We start from the raw sequence: 13108 nt of genomic DNA on the forward strand, positions 1-13108 counted from the left end.
GGAATGGCGTTTTTCGCTTAAAACTCAAAGGTGTCAATTTAGAATCACTTAAAACATGTCAGAATGTAATCAGTGCCCTCAGGGGAATTTATTAATGCCAAATTTGGCCTTTTTTACCAAGTCAATTGACACCTTTGAGTTGAAAGTGGAAAAAAAAAGCCACTTTTAGGGGGGAGGGGTGGTACCTAGAAAAGTCCCAATCCACGACAACACCTCTTCCCGGTGTAAAGAAGGAGCGAATTTTGCGATTTCTGCCAATTAGCTGCATGTTTGTGGAGCCCCCCTGCCACAAAATGCTCAGGATCTCGGAACAATAGCTCATCTACGTGCCCAATGCCCTCTCCCTTTTCAACTAGACGAGCTTTCTGCCCCAGCCGGTCATTTTCTGTCCACTCACTGCTGACAGATACGGGGTTTCCCCTTATGTCTACTCACTGTATCGCACCTGCACATACATCGGCATTATAGATAGGGCTGTCAAAGTTATCATCTTTTTCCCATGACCAGAATATCGCCTATAGGGGGGAGGTGGGGAAAGAGGTAAAAGGAATCTTATTCATATCTACAAAAAAATCCCGTACAAGTCAGCAGGGAGAGGACAGCTTTGACCCAGTATGACCGGGACGGTTTTGAGATACCCCGTTTTCAAAACTCTCAACTCTCTGTGACCAGCCTACAGACAAAGTAAAATACGGGAAAGTGAAAAGAAAGGGATATTCGCACCAAGGGCAAACCAAATGGTAGAAGGTCTATCGCCTCATACTTATTGAGCTCAGAGAGTGGCCGTGCCGCCTAATCCAACTTGTCCCTTACTCAATAGCCACTGAGAGCCTTGTCAATTCATCAAGTGACTTTTGGAGGTCAGCAAAGTTCTTCTTTAGAGTCTAGAATAATAGGAGGAGAAACTGTATAACGTCACCCTTACATGCCACTCAACAGCCCCCGAATAAAGCAAAAGAAACCATGCCATTCCATGGTGAACTCTCACCCCACTGCTCTTTGTTGCCATGGTGAACTCTCACCCCATTGCCTTTATATAGTGAACTCACATCTCTTTTCATGGTGAACTCTCACCCCATTGCTTTTTTTTTCTGGTGAACACTCACCCCATTGCTGTTTTCTTCATGGTGAACACTCACCCCGTTGTTCTCTTTTCATGGTGAACTCTCACCCCATTTTTTTTTCATGGTGAACTCTTTTCCCATTGCTTTTTTTTTCTGGTGAACGCTCACCTATTGCTGTTTTCTTCATGGTGAACACTCACCCCGTTGTTCTCTTTTCATGGTGAACTCTCACCCCATTTTTTTTTTCATGGTGAACTCTCCCATTGCTTTTTTTTTTCTGGTGAACACTCACCTATTGCTGTTTTCTTCATGGTGAACACTCACCCCGTTGTTCTCTTTTCATGGTGAACTCTCACCCCATTTTTTTTTCATGGTGAACTCTTTTCCCATTGCTTTTTTTTTTCTGGTGAACGCTCACCCATTGCTGTTTTCTTCATGGTGAACACTCACCCCGTTGTTCTCTTTTCATGGTGAACTCTCACCCCATTTTTTTTTTCATGGTGAACTCTTTTCCCATTGCTTTTTTTTTTCTGGTGAACGCTCACCCATTGCTGTTTTCTTCATGGTGAACACTCACCCCGTAATTCTCTTTTCATGGTGAACTCTTTTCCCATTGCTTTTTTTTTCTGGTGAACGCTCACCCGTTGCTGTTTTCTTCATGGTGAACACTCACCCCGTTGTTGTCTTTTCATGGTGAACTCTCACCCCATTTTTTTTTTTCATGGTGAACTCTCCCATTGCTTTTTTTTTCTGGTGAACGCTCACCCATTGCTGTTTTCTTCATGGTGAACACTCACCCCATTGTTCTCTTTTCATGGTGAACTCTCACCCCATTTTTTTTTTCATGGTGAACTCTCCCATTGCTTTTCTTTTTCTGGTGAACACTCACCCATTGCTGTTTTCTTCATGGTGAACACTCACCCCATTGTTCTCTTTTCATGGTGAACTCTCACCCCATTTTTTTCCTGGTAAACACCCACCCATTGCTTTTTTTTTCATAGTAAACTCTTATCCCATTTTTTTTCATGGTGAACTCTCATCCCATTGCTTTTTGTTTTTTGGTGAACACTCACCCTATTGCTGTTTTCTTCATGGTGAACACTCACCCTGTTGTTCTCTTTTCATGGTGAACTCTCACCCCATTTTTTTTTTCATGGTGAACTCTCCCATTGCTTTTTTTTTTTTCATTTTCTGGTTAACACTCACCCATTGCGGTTTTCCTCATGGTGAACACTCGCCTCGTTGTTCTTTTTTCAAGATAAACTCTCACCCCACTGCTCTTTTTCTCATGGGGTGAACTCCCACCCCATCGCTCATTTTCTCATAGTGAATTCTCACCCCATTTCCTTTTTTTTTGGGTGAACTCTCACCCCACTGTTCTTTTCCAAGGTGAACTCTCACCCAATAGCTCCCGACACCACCCGACAATTAAATTTACGGCTGAAATTTCAGAAACAGAAACGACATTTCTGGATACAAACATTTATAAAGGTGAAAGATTCAGAAGAAATTCAGTTCTTGATGTGCGTACGCACTTCAAACCTACATGAAACATTTAAATATACGCACTTCTCTTCGTGCCACCCACCAGGGGTCAAAAAAGGCTTCATTAAAGGCCAGGCTCTGAGACTTCTCAGAACAAACGAAACGAACCTTGTCTTTCGTTACACAGTACCACCCAGCAGTGCCAAACTTAAAACAAATCCTCTTGAAAGACGGGCACTTAATAGAGCAACAACCATTGCTCAAAGAAATCAACAAAGACTCGCCCAATATCTTACAAAAGAGGGCGATCAATCAAAGATATACTCGTGAGAGCCAAATTATAAAAAAGGCTAAAACACACACAGGGAATCGTGCAGGCCTGTCACTCTTGTACACTGAAAACGTTTCAATATCGCCACCGACCGCCTTCTGGCTTACCTTTTGTTCTGTTTGTTTTGCGTCTTTGATTCTTATAGCACTAAGGCCATTTCATCTATTAAAAGTTTAGTTTGAATCGCTTAAATGGGTGATATTTCTTACAGCCTTTCTTGTTGAGATCTATTTAATGAAAGGATTCTCAATTATTGTTTGGGCGGTGTGCAAGTAAGCTTTATCTTGTAATTTTTGCAATGTCGTGCCAGGACATTAGTTCTCGTTGTAATTTGTTGTGCTTCTATGTGTCTTTGATCTTTTCCTCCTTTCTTTACGTTTTCTTTAACTTCTTAGCCTGTTGTAGAGCTATGCAACAAATAAAAGAAGACCGGTTGAAGTCTGTTTAGGTTACGGCTGTGTTTTGTCATGGCCTTGCGGCTCCACTTTGTTTGTCGGTTGTGGGAGATTAATCACGGTTTTCCGTAATTCGTTTTCTGTATGCCTGAATCTGCCGACTGTGTTTTGAATATGTCATTATACGAAAAGACAAGACCACAGTTAAACTCTCTAGTTGATTTCATCAGTTGCCGGGAATGGCAACGCCTTTTTTTCTGCGGGATAAGGAACATCAGTAATCGCAAAACAAACCGAACGGGAGGGCAAATTGAAAATGAAGAGAAAGCCGGAAAGCCACGCAATTCATAATTCACATAAAGAAATGACGTTTGAACTCCTAATTTGAAACTCAGAGCGACACGAGTTCACTACAGGGCTCTATTCAAATCCTCCAGTTCAAAGTAGTAGTAGTAGTAGTAGTAGTAGTAGTAGTAGTAGTAGTAGTAGTAGTAGTAGTAGTAGTAGTAGTAGTAGTAGTAGTAGTAGTAGTAGTAGTAGTAGTAGTAGTAGTAAAAGAGTTACAAAGCATACTCGCCATAAATGTACACAAGAAGCTGAATTGGTCCTGAATGACGGAAAGAAATAGAGGCGAACATGGGGTACGAGTTATAAACCAAGAATTTTGAAATAAAATGAATTGCCGAATTTTTAGCGCTGTTTTCTCGAATCAATTTTTTCACTTGGAGGAGCCACTTCAAAGAGCTAAAACTCAAAAGGAATTTGTTCGTTTGCCTTCAAATTTGGACAGTAGCTAGTTTAACATATAAACAACAAAAACGTGTCTGCGAATTTTTTCTTTCGAAATATTTTTTTCTCCGAGAGCGATTTTTGTACGATCACTCCACATTTTTTTCATCTTATTTCGAAAATGCTTTATAACTTTTCATTGCGATTGAATATGGCAAAACGCAGACACGTTTTTTAGCCGGCTTTGGGTCCGGAAACTGAGAAGCAAATTAAATTAGCGAAAAAAAAAATCGCTTTGACTTGTAGCTTTAAAAAGGTGATTCGGACGCGCGCATTTAGAGGTCGTGAAAAATTCGACAATTCATTTTGTTTCAAAATTCTTGGTATAGTTTGATAGCCAGCTCTATAAGCTTTAATTTGATATAGGGGTTTAGATATCTACAGTTTAAACTAGACGCGCTACATCGCTTAAACGCGAGACACCTCTGAAGGTATAGGGTAACCTTAACAGAGCTTGGACGGTTTGGATTTCTGCGAGTTCACCATTTAAACTTCTCTATAAAGTTCTCGCAATTCCAGCTACATTTGAAGAACCAGTTTTCATAAACTTCACTCATATTTAGTATTGAACAAATTTCTCTCTCGAATGATTTGAATTTTCCCCTATATTCACTCACCTTTTGGGCTTTAGCTGTGAGAACACAACCGCAAAAATCCTCTGATTTGGAAATTATGTTTGTTTCGTCTTGCCTCATGCTATTTACGGCCCTGTGAAAAACCGTAAATATTCCGAATGAAGTGATTAGTTTTGTTTGATTTCAAATGTGTGTACATTGTTTCGATTTGAGACAAACGTAAAAGTCTATTACTAAAACCACGTGGAGTTACAAGGCATAAACTGGGACGCATTGCTCATTGTAAATTATGGCCCTTGCATGCGTCGATGTTCATCGAAGCCTGACAGAGAGGAATCCTTAACTTTGAATTAAACTTGAACTGACATGAAGTCTCTCCGCTCTTCTCGGCTTTCTTCGGTCGGGTGCCGTTAGATCTAGTTTAAAAAGTGTTTGCGTATTACGTTTTCAATGAATATAAACATAATTTATTTTGTTAATGACAGTCGTGTGGGTTCAGGTAGGAGTTACGAAGTGTTAGAAGTAGAGACGAGAATATTTGAGCATTAATCCTGAGTATGGAGGAAGATTAAGCGTCGCCTGAACACGACTGTTGGACGGGATCGTGGAACACTGCGATCGGAAGCGAATGGCTGACGGTAATATTTCTTTCGAAATAAGAAGACGTGATGTATTAACGTGGACCGAAACTGTTTAATTATTGGCGCGTCTGTTAAATTTTTCGGACCCGCGCTTTTTGGCAGAAACGATTGAACGATTTCTTTCATTTTTTGCATCCTAAATGAAGAATGTTTGAATTTTAAAGTTACAGTTTTTATTACACGGAATGCCCGCAGGGCATGACGTGTCTAGGTTTCGGTCGGGTATCTTTTTCTTCATCGGTGTCATAAATGTGCACATTAATATATGCATTAAACTCTGTCCTCCCCTAGTAAGGATATATTGTTCTGATTGTCTTCAACAGAAGCGGCCCAATCAAAATCTATTTTTCAGGCACATATCACGAGAGAGGGGACCCACTCATCACTTCTGTGTGACGTCAAATCATCATTTGATTTATTCATTAAAACTAGATTAAATTCTTCCCTCTCCCAGAAGGGATCTATTGTTTTGATTGTCTTGAACAAAAGCGGCCCAATCAAACTCCATTATCTGCGCGTATATCACGAGGGAGGGGACCCACTCATCTCTACTTGTGTGACGTCAAAGCAAATCATCATTTGGAAAAGTTGTTTTCGTTCAATGGCGGCCACATGTCTGAATTTAAGACTCCAGATCTGCCGTTTTCAGAGAGAAAACCAACCTTTTTCAAGCAGTAAATCGAAATAATAACTTCTAGGTAGTACTCGACAGTTGAAACGGCGGAAATTGGGAGAGTTCACAGCAAAGAAAATCCGCTTTAAAAAACAGATCGAATGATCAACGCGAAGGATTAGAGCTAGAGGAGGCCAGACCAGTTCAGCGGGGTCATGACGTTATTGCATAGTTATTTCTGGTATGATTCCTAGTAACACAACGATAAGTATCACGCAATATATCTGAATAAAACCATTCAGACAATTATTTCAATGGCCAAGGGAGGATATTTTTTAAATATCTGCGAAACATACAATGGGGAATAATTGGGGCTACATTAAGCATTCCGTGTAATGCCATTAGAGGGGCATCTTGTTGTAGTAAAAGTGTTTTAGATATGAGGACATTTTCAACGACAAATTTAAACATAAAAATGGCCCAAATTTTGATATGTACGAAATATTTTTTTTTTGATCAAATAAGCCTCATAGTTTTCAAATTATCAGTAGTCCCCAACCTTGCCTCGTAAGAATCAAAATATGAACGGGATAATTACTAAACTGGGACGAGTTGCTGTATTGGAGACGATGTTAGTGTTATTTCATTGTACGTTGCTGTAATTACAATGAAAACACGCTACTGGATGAGGTATAAATAAACAGGTATACAAAAAGCATTATCCGAGCTTTTCGGGGTGTACTGTGCATTTTTGTCAGAGAAATATAGCATTAAGCTGGCGCATTTTTGTGGTGGAAAGTAAACGCATAATGTATAGTATAGTGTGCGGCCCAACTTGAGCAACAGCTGCAAATACTGTAAAAACATTGACTAAGATAGTCCTACACGTGTTTGAATATAAATTCCGTCTGTGGTCCATTCATGATATATGATTTATTGTTTTATATATATGACATTTTATATGTAACCGGTTCAGTGCAAATGTTCAGTAAGCACAATTGTAAACTAGAGGAATTTTTTTTTTATTCGCTTGTTGTAGGAGAAAATAGTTCGACAGAAAAGTTGGTTGTAAACAGAAAATAAACGTGCCGCTTTGGTGACCTTGCTTTTCATCCCGTTCTCGTGCATGCATGAAATTTATTTCATTTGATTGATTATTTAGATACGATGGAAATATAACACTTTAGTGATTTAAAAACTGATAAGTGGCTTATCATGCGGCAGGAGGCGATGAAGAAGCGATGTTTTATTAAAATTATTTGACATCGGATTTCCATATACAGACACTGTTATTTCAAGACGTGTTTGCCTACCAGTGTTTCGGTCGTGTGCTAGTAAGACCCTAGTAAGCTTTACTCCTACATTTTTTTTTTATATGTCCAGGGCGCGGACATTAGTTCTTGTGGCAAGATATTGTGGTTTCGTGTGTCCTTTTGATGTGTTCTTTTGTAAAATTGTACATGGTCAGTTTCTTGGTATTTTCGTTTACACGTGTAAAACTCGTGTTTATTTATTTATTAAAGTTGCCTCACGTCAGGGTAATTTTCTATATCAGATGAATACGATCGATACCATCTATGAATTTTACATAATAAGACTTGTTTTTCTGATCCATCAGTCACTGGTTGGCCTTTTTCCACTAATCCATTAAAAGATAACATTAAGATGCACCATAATTTTGACCACTTGTGCGTGCAAGAAGCACATATATAAGGAAGTGGGTAAAAGCGGATAAGTTGTAAGGAGAGTTGGAACAGAAGAGCTACGTTGGAGCCCGATCTGAAGTAAAACACTGAGAAAGAAAATTGACTACCGCCCAGAAAGGTAAGCGCTTTTAAGTAACTGGCGGATGCATTGTCAGTAATCTCTTGTATTCTCGCTCAGGCGTCTGAGCCAGGGAAGAGCGTTGATCTCGTCAAGATTATGCAGGGTTCACAGTTGTATTATTCTTTCCTGTTGGTGTATTTTGGCAAAACCAATTCTCATTTCCGGTAGGGACCACCCAACCTTGGTTAAAATACAGTCGTAAACATGTTTTTAGTACACTATAAAGTAAGGCGTGATTTGAGGGATACTTGTAGAATTGATGTCAATAGAACAGTTTTAGAATAGATGACAGAAGAAGAAGTATCTTGTGAACAAAGAAGACCTACGAAGATTCCCGTTACCTCTCTGCTTAGCTTAGTGAGCCTCCCAACAGCTGGTGGATGAACAACGCCCCCTAATTTGGTTTATCTTCAAGTGAAAATTTAAAAAATTCCAAGCCAACTTTTTAAATTGCATCAGTAGCAGCCGAAAAGTATTGCACCGAAACTATTCATTAATGTTTTGGGGTGTGGATGGTCAGTTAATCATTACAAAGTATAACAGCAGTGAATGCAGAGATTCTCGGAGAAACCAAGAGAGTGGACATCAGCGTGGTTTCTCTCTAAGCGTTTCGAGAGCGGCAGGAGTCAAAAGATCTTGTCAGATAGACAAAGAATAGTTCATTGTGACTAAAAGATCAGCATATGTGTTTGTAGCTTCTACCACAAAGTCACTAAATATGCCCTGAATGGAATCGGTTTTCGGTTTAATGCAACGTTATTAGGAAGATTAATAATGCACGTGACTTTTGTTGTTATACAATTCCTTAACCATACAATAAGAGAAACGTTTCAATTTATATTCATTATATATAAACTCGGTGGCCCATTTTCCAATATTCTCTTTGGGCAAAGAAAACAATTATAAAGAAGTCATGTGATATATCATTTCAAGTTTTGAAGTTAGAAGTGAGTTACGGTCATTAACTTCTGCTCACTACCAAGTTTGGTGGTTTTTCAATTAATTTCTGTAGAGTTGCAATTGTTTTTCTTTTTTTGGTCTGCCTAATCCAAGCCTTAACATACTTAAACCGCACTGGTGAGTTGAATCAGTGAATGGATAGAGAAGATGGACTTAAAAGATTCATTAAAGCAAGAATTGGTCTTTAAATGAGACCGTTGATAAACAAAAGGGAGAAGTTCGATGTTAACAATGTCCTTACTTGCACTCGCGCGATTGAAATGTCGAGGCTTCTCCCCAAGCCTTTGCTCAGCGCAATATCCGCGAGGCCAGTAAAATCATGAAAGTGGCGCTTGAACATGTTTAATTCTCTATGGTTCTCTGTTGAGATTGGCACATTAAATTTCTCTTTATGAATCGGCTGCCCAGAAGTTTGTCCAGACTCTGTTGTGAAATAAAAGGACACCAAAACTCGAATTGTCTAAACAGGGTCCGCGCTGTTGGCTGCCACTGCTTCCAGTGATCAGGGCTGGGTTGTTCGAAAGGTGATTAACATTAATCTACGATTAAAAGTTAGTCAAGGTTTTCATCTCGCTCTTTAAAAGTGATTTCAAAGCCTAATTTCAAGCTAAAGGTAAAGAAAAGTTCAAGTCAAAACTGAGAGCCAAAAAACATTTTAAAGAATCTTTATTGATAAGTAATTAAACTCGAATCAAAGTTCGCGTTAATCCAGGATTAGCTTAATCGGGCTTTGAACAACTGGGCCCTGATGGTTGAACCATGCGAGTTTGAAGCACGTGCAGAGTTAACCGATTAGCCAATTGTGAAATGTTTTATTGTAAAATACTGTAAAAATCGTTAATCAATGCGTCCGTTGACAGACGTAACACCAGCCTAGCCTATTACCGGAAACATGCGGAAAGCAACTTTTGTAAAAAGTTAATTGATAGATGAGCCACTATTAGCTTCTCGGTTTTCACGAAAGACAGACAGGCAAAAAAATCCCGCATCCCGTACCTAACTTTTGGTGAATCCCGCTTCCCGGGGAGCAGTCAAATCCCGAATACCGTCAAGATATTTTGCCTTTTCCCGAATCCCGCACCGTTTTTGGGTCAAATCCCGGATCCCGTAAATACCCTTCCAGACCCTACGTTAGGACACGCTGTTCGACTACTACACACAGCTATCAGATACCACAGCATCTCGGGTTGTAAACTATTATTACTATTACTTCAAATACGCCGTAAGTCCCCGGCTGAAGTACAGAAACTACAGAAGATACAGGAGCGGCCATCTGACATATCCGTATTTACAGTATCCCTGGGTACCAAACGGCATCCAAACATGAAAGATCAGGAACTACATGATGACGCAGAGGTTGAAAACTTTGCACCCTGCCAGTCCCACACTGTTAGTTAGACTGTCAAATTTTTCAAAATCGTTAGGTCTTACCCATTATGTGGTTAGAAAATGTAACATTATACAGATGAAGTTAACATATATTAACGTATTTGTTCCTGATTAAAACAATTCAAATGTGTTCCGTTTATTTAGTTACTCTGAACTATACATAGAAATGTTTAGTATTGAACCCCCTTCATGAGTTGAGGTCAATTTTCCATCTCCTTCCTTTCCGCGCTACAGGCTCTGTCCAATTATTCTCCATTAAAAAAGGAAGAAAAAATACTTAATGGCCGTGCACTACAAAGTTTGGACGACCTCACACTCTCCACATTTTCAGGCCTGGGGCCCGTTTCTCGAAAGTCCCGGTAACTTGCCGGACCCGATAAGTGTCTTTGATGATAAATGTTTCTTAACAGAAGTAACTTTTTGTTAGCTTTGAATACTAAATTTTAAAATCTTATAATTCTGTGAAAACATTGGCCAAGTACCATGTCTGTAATCACTCTGTAATCGGCGAGAAAAAAATTAAAAATGTACTTATCGGGCCCGGTAAGTTACCGGAACTTTCGAGAAACGGGCCCCTGGCTTTTAAAACTCATACCCATTTTTCAGACCTGGTCTCTAGAATTCATACCATTTTCAGAATTTCAGACCAAAACCGCTTAAAAACTATACCCTTTGGCGCCGCACACACCTATATAGCTTATATAGGGGGAGTACACCAGCCCCCCCCCCCCCCCCCGTGGGGGCTTACACTGTTTGTTACAAGCAGCACCACAGATAAATGAACATTTATTATTTTCATGTAAATCAAGTCAACCTTTACGAACGTATTGACAGATTCAAAACTTAGGACCCCCCTCTATGGCAATAGAGCCAGCATACTAACAAACCTAAATATACCGGCAAACCTTTCACTTAAATATAATGGTAACGCTTTCAGATTTCATCCAAAATGTCAAACATTAGAACCACTTTCAAGGTTCGCAGCGGAAGTGATTACTTTATACGACGAAGGAAATACAATACATCATGATTTCAAAATGGCGGCCATTTGGATCCGCCATTTACCGAAAACCTCAGAAAACTACGAAAAATGGCCTAAGAGTAATGAAATTGAAAAGCAAAACATGGAATTTACTGTCAGAAAGTTGTTTTTTATACATTAAAACAGGAATCTTCCGTTGTCTCAAAAAATTGCCTGTCAAAAATTGGTTGTCATCATATTTAGTGAAACCTGATCTACCATACCAAGTTCTTCCCAGATAAATTTCTGAAATAGCCACGACGTCTCGTGTCGTTTGCGCAAATAATGAAAAAGCTATAATCGTTCGAAGTGAGAGCGGCCAGAATCGTGCCTAACCTATCCAGATGAGGTTAAATAGGAGCAATTTCGGGCATGCCTTATTACGGGAGAGGGCGTGGGGAGTTTTGTGACCATCTAAATTGATTGTACACTCCCCACCCCCTTACCCTCTTGACAAAAACTTTATACTCTTACAATCTGAATGCATGATGTATACTAGCCTCCCACGCAGACGTTCTTAGGGGTTCGTCACGCGTTCCTGCAGGAACGCATGACGAACCCCTAAGAACGTCTGCGTGGGAGGCTAGATGTATACATAACGCAGAAAAGAAATTAAAAAAACGATTTTAGAAAATTCAGCACTTAATGCTTCACAGCATGTGGTCAGGATTGCCGGGATAACAAAATTTATATCAAATCGAGTACATCGGCGTTCAAATCACGAAATGCATTGAATTACGACAAATTATTACTGTGCAACGAACTCAACCGGGGCCACCGAAAATTCCCGACACTTTGAAATTTAAAGAAATGTTCTCGTTTTTGATTGGTTTACAAACTACCAAAGCCAAACTCCTTTGTTGTACACGCGACCTGTGACTGGCTGATCAATGTTGGGTGGCCCCGTGCACAGGCGGCCCAAGCTCATGTTACGAAATAAACGTGACTGGTAGCGATCAGTACCGGGCGTATTGTGTTACATTTGAATTTATATAGGTTTATATGGGAAACCAACGGCTTTGTTCAAAACAGTAGAAATTTGAACGATTTCTCAATAAAATTGACTTACCTTGGCTCGTTGTTGTATTCTTTGTTGCTTGTCTGTTTTTCAAGTCGATTGGAAACGATAACTCCCCGAAATCGCTTCCAATCGACTTGAAAAACAGACAAGCAACCAAGAATACAACAACGAGTCAAGGTAAGTCAATTTTATTGAGAAATCGTTCAAATTTCTACTGTTTTGAACAAAGCCGTTGGTTTCCCATATAAACCTATATAAATTCAAATGTAACACAATACGCCCGGTACTGATCGCTACCAGTCACGTTTATTTCGTAACATGAGCTTGGGCCGCCTGTGCTCAAATAAGCAAGAAGTTGTTATTCAAGAAGTGAATTGCTAGACAACGGTTGGTAAGTTTATATTATTTCCGTTTGGGTTTCTTTTGATAAATATTAACATTAGTTCATTCGTAGTGAAGTGACATTATCTAGAAAGCGATTATTGAAACGGTTACAAAAAAGGGACAAGAGAGGGCGCACTCATACTTCACTCATCACACAGTCCACTACTTATCGCCATTTCACTTGAGTAGAGAACCCACCTCAAGGTTTTGCATTTGAGGACGAAATTTCATAAATAAAGGTGGGTTGCAAAACGCAGAGGATTTGTAAAGGCCGATTAAGATGGTACAACTTTTGCTTATGACTGTCGCATGCGATTTCTGGAGCGCGCGCTGCTCGCATCATGCGAAAAATCGCACACAACTCTCGTCATTCAACATTGCCTTTTGAGTGTGTGCACGACGGCCATATTCAACCTCGTTCCCAGGGTCTCTCCTCTTCACGTCCCAGGGAGCGAGAGAGGAGAGACCCTGGTTGGGTCTGGTCACGTGTCTCCCAGAGAAAAATTGACCCAGGGAGGGGTCCTTCACTTGCTATTTTTTGTCAAGATTTATTGTCCACTCCAAAACAAGACTTCCGCTTTGCTGTGCGAAGCCCACCCGAAACTCATTGAGG

The 13108-nt window shown here is 39.9% G+C and overlaps 1 protein-coding gene across 7 annotated transcripts in view; it reads left to right on the forward strand.

The window, feature by feature from the left end:
- LOC146488269 (polyunsaturated fatty acid 5-lipoxygenase-like) overlaps positions 1–13108 on the forward strand; it is a 73269-nt gene that overhangs the window by 37764 nt on the left and 22397 nt on the right. For 2 of the 7 annotated variants that reach the window (XM_085123067.1, XM_085123086.1), the window contains exon 1: positions 12446–12502. The exons of 4 other annotated variants lie outside the window; for them this stretch is intronic. The gene's annotated coding sequence lies outside the window, so the exon portion shown is untranslated. Of the gene's footprint in view, positions 1–5063; positions 5278–7511; positions 7718–12445; positions 12503–13108 lie in introns of those variants that run through there. One more of the 7 variants, XM_085123059.1, reaches the window with a different exon arrangement.

Source organism: Pavona decussata, unplaced genomic scaffold (assembly GCF_977016875.1).
Source record: "Pavona decussata unplaced genomic scaffold, jaPavDecu1.1 SCAFFOLD_11, whole genome shotgun sequence".
Lineage (NCBI taxonomy): Eukaryota > Metazoa > Cnidaria > Anthozoa > Scleractinia > Agariciidae > Pavona > Pavona decussata.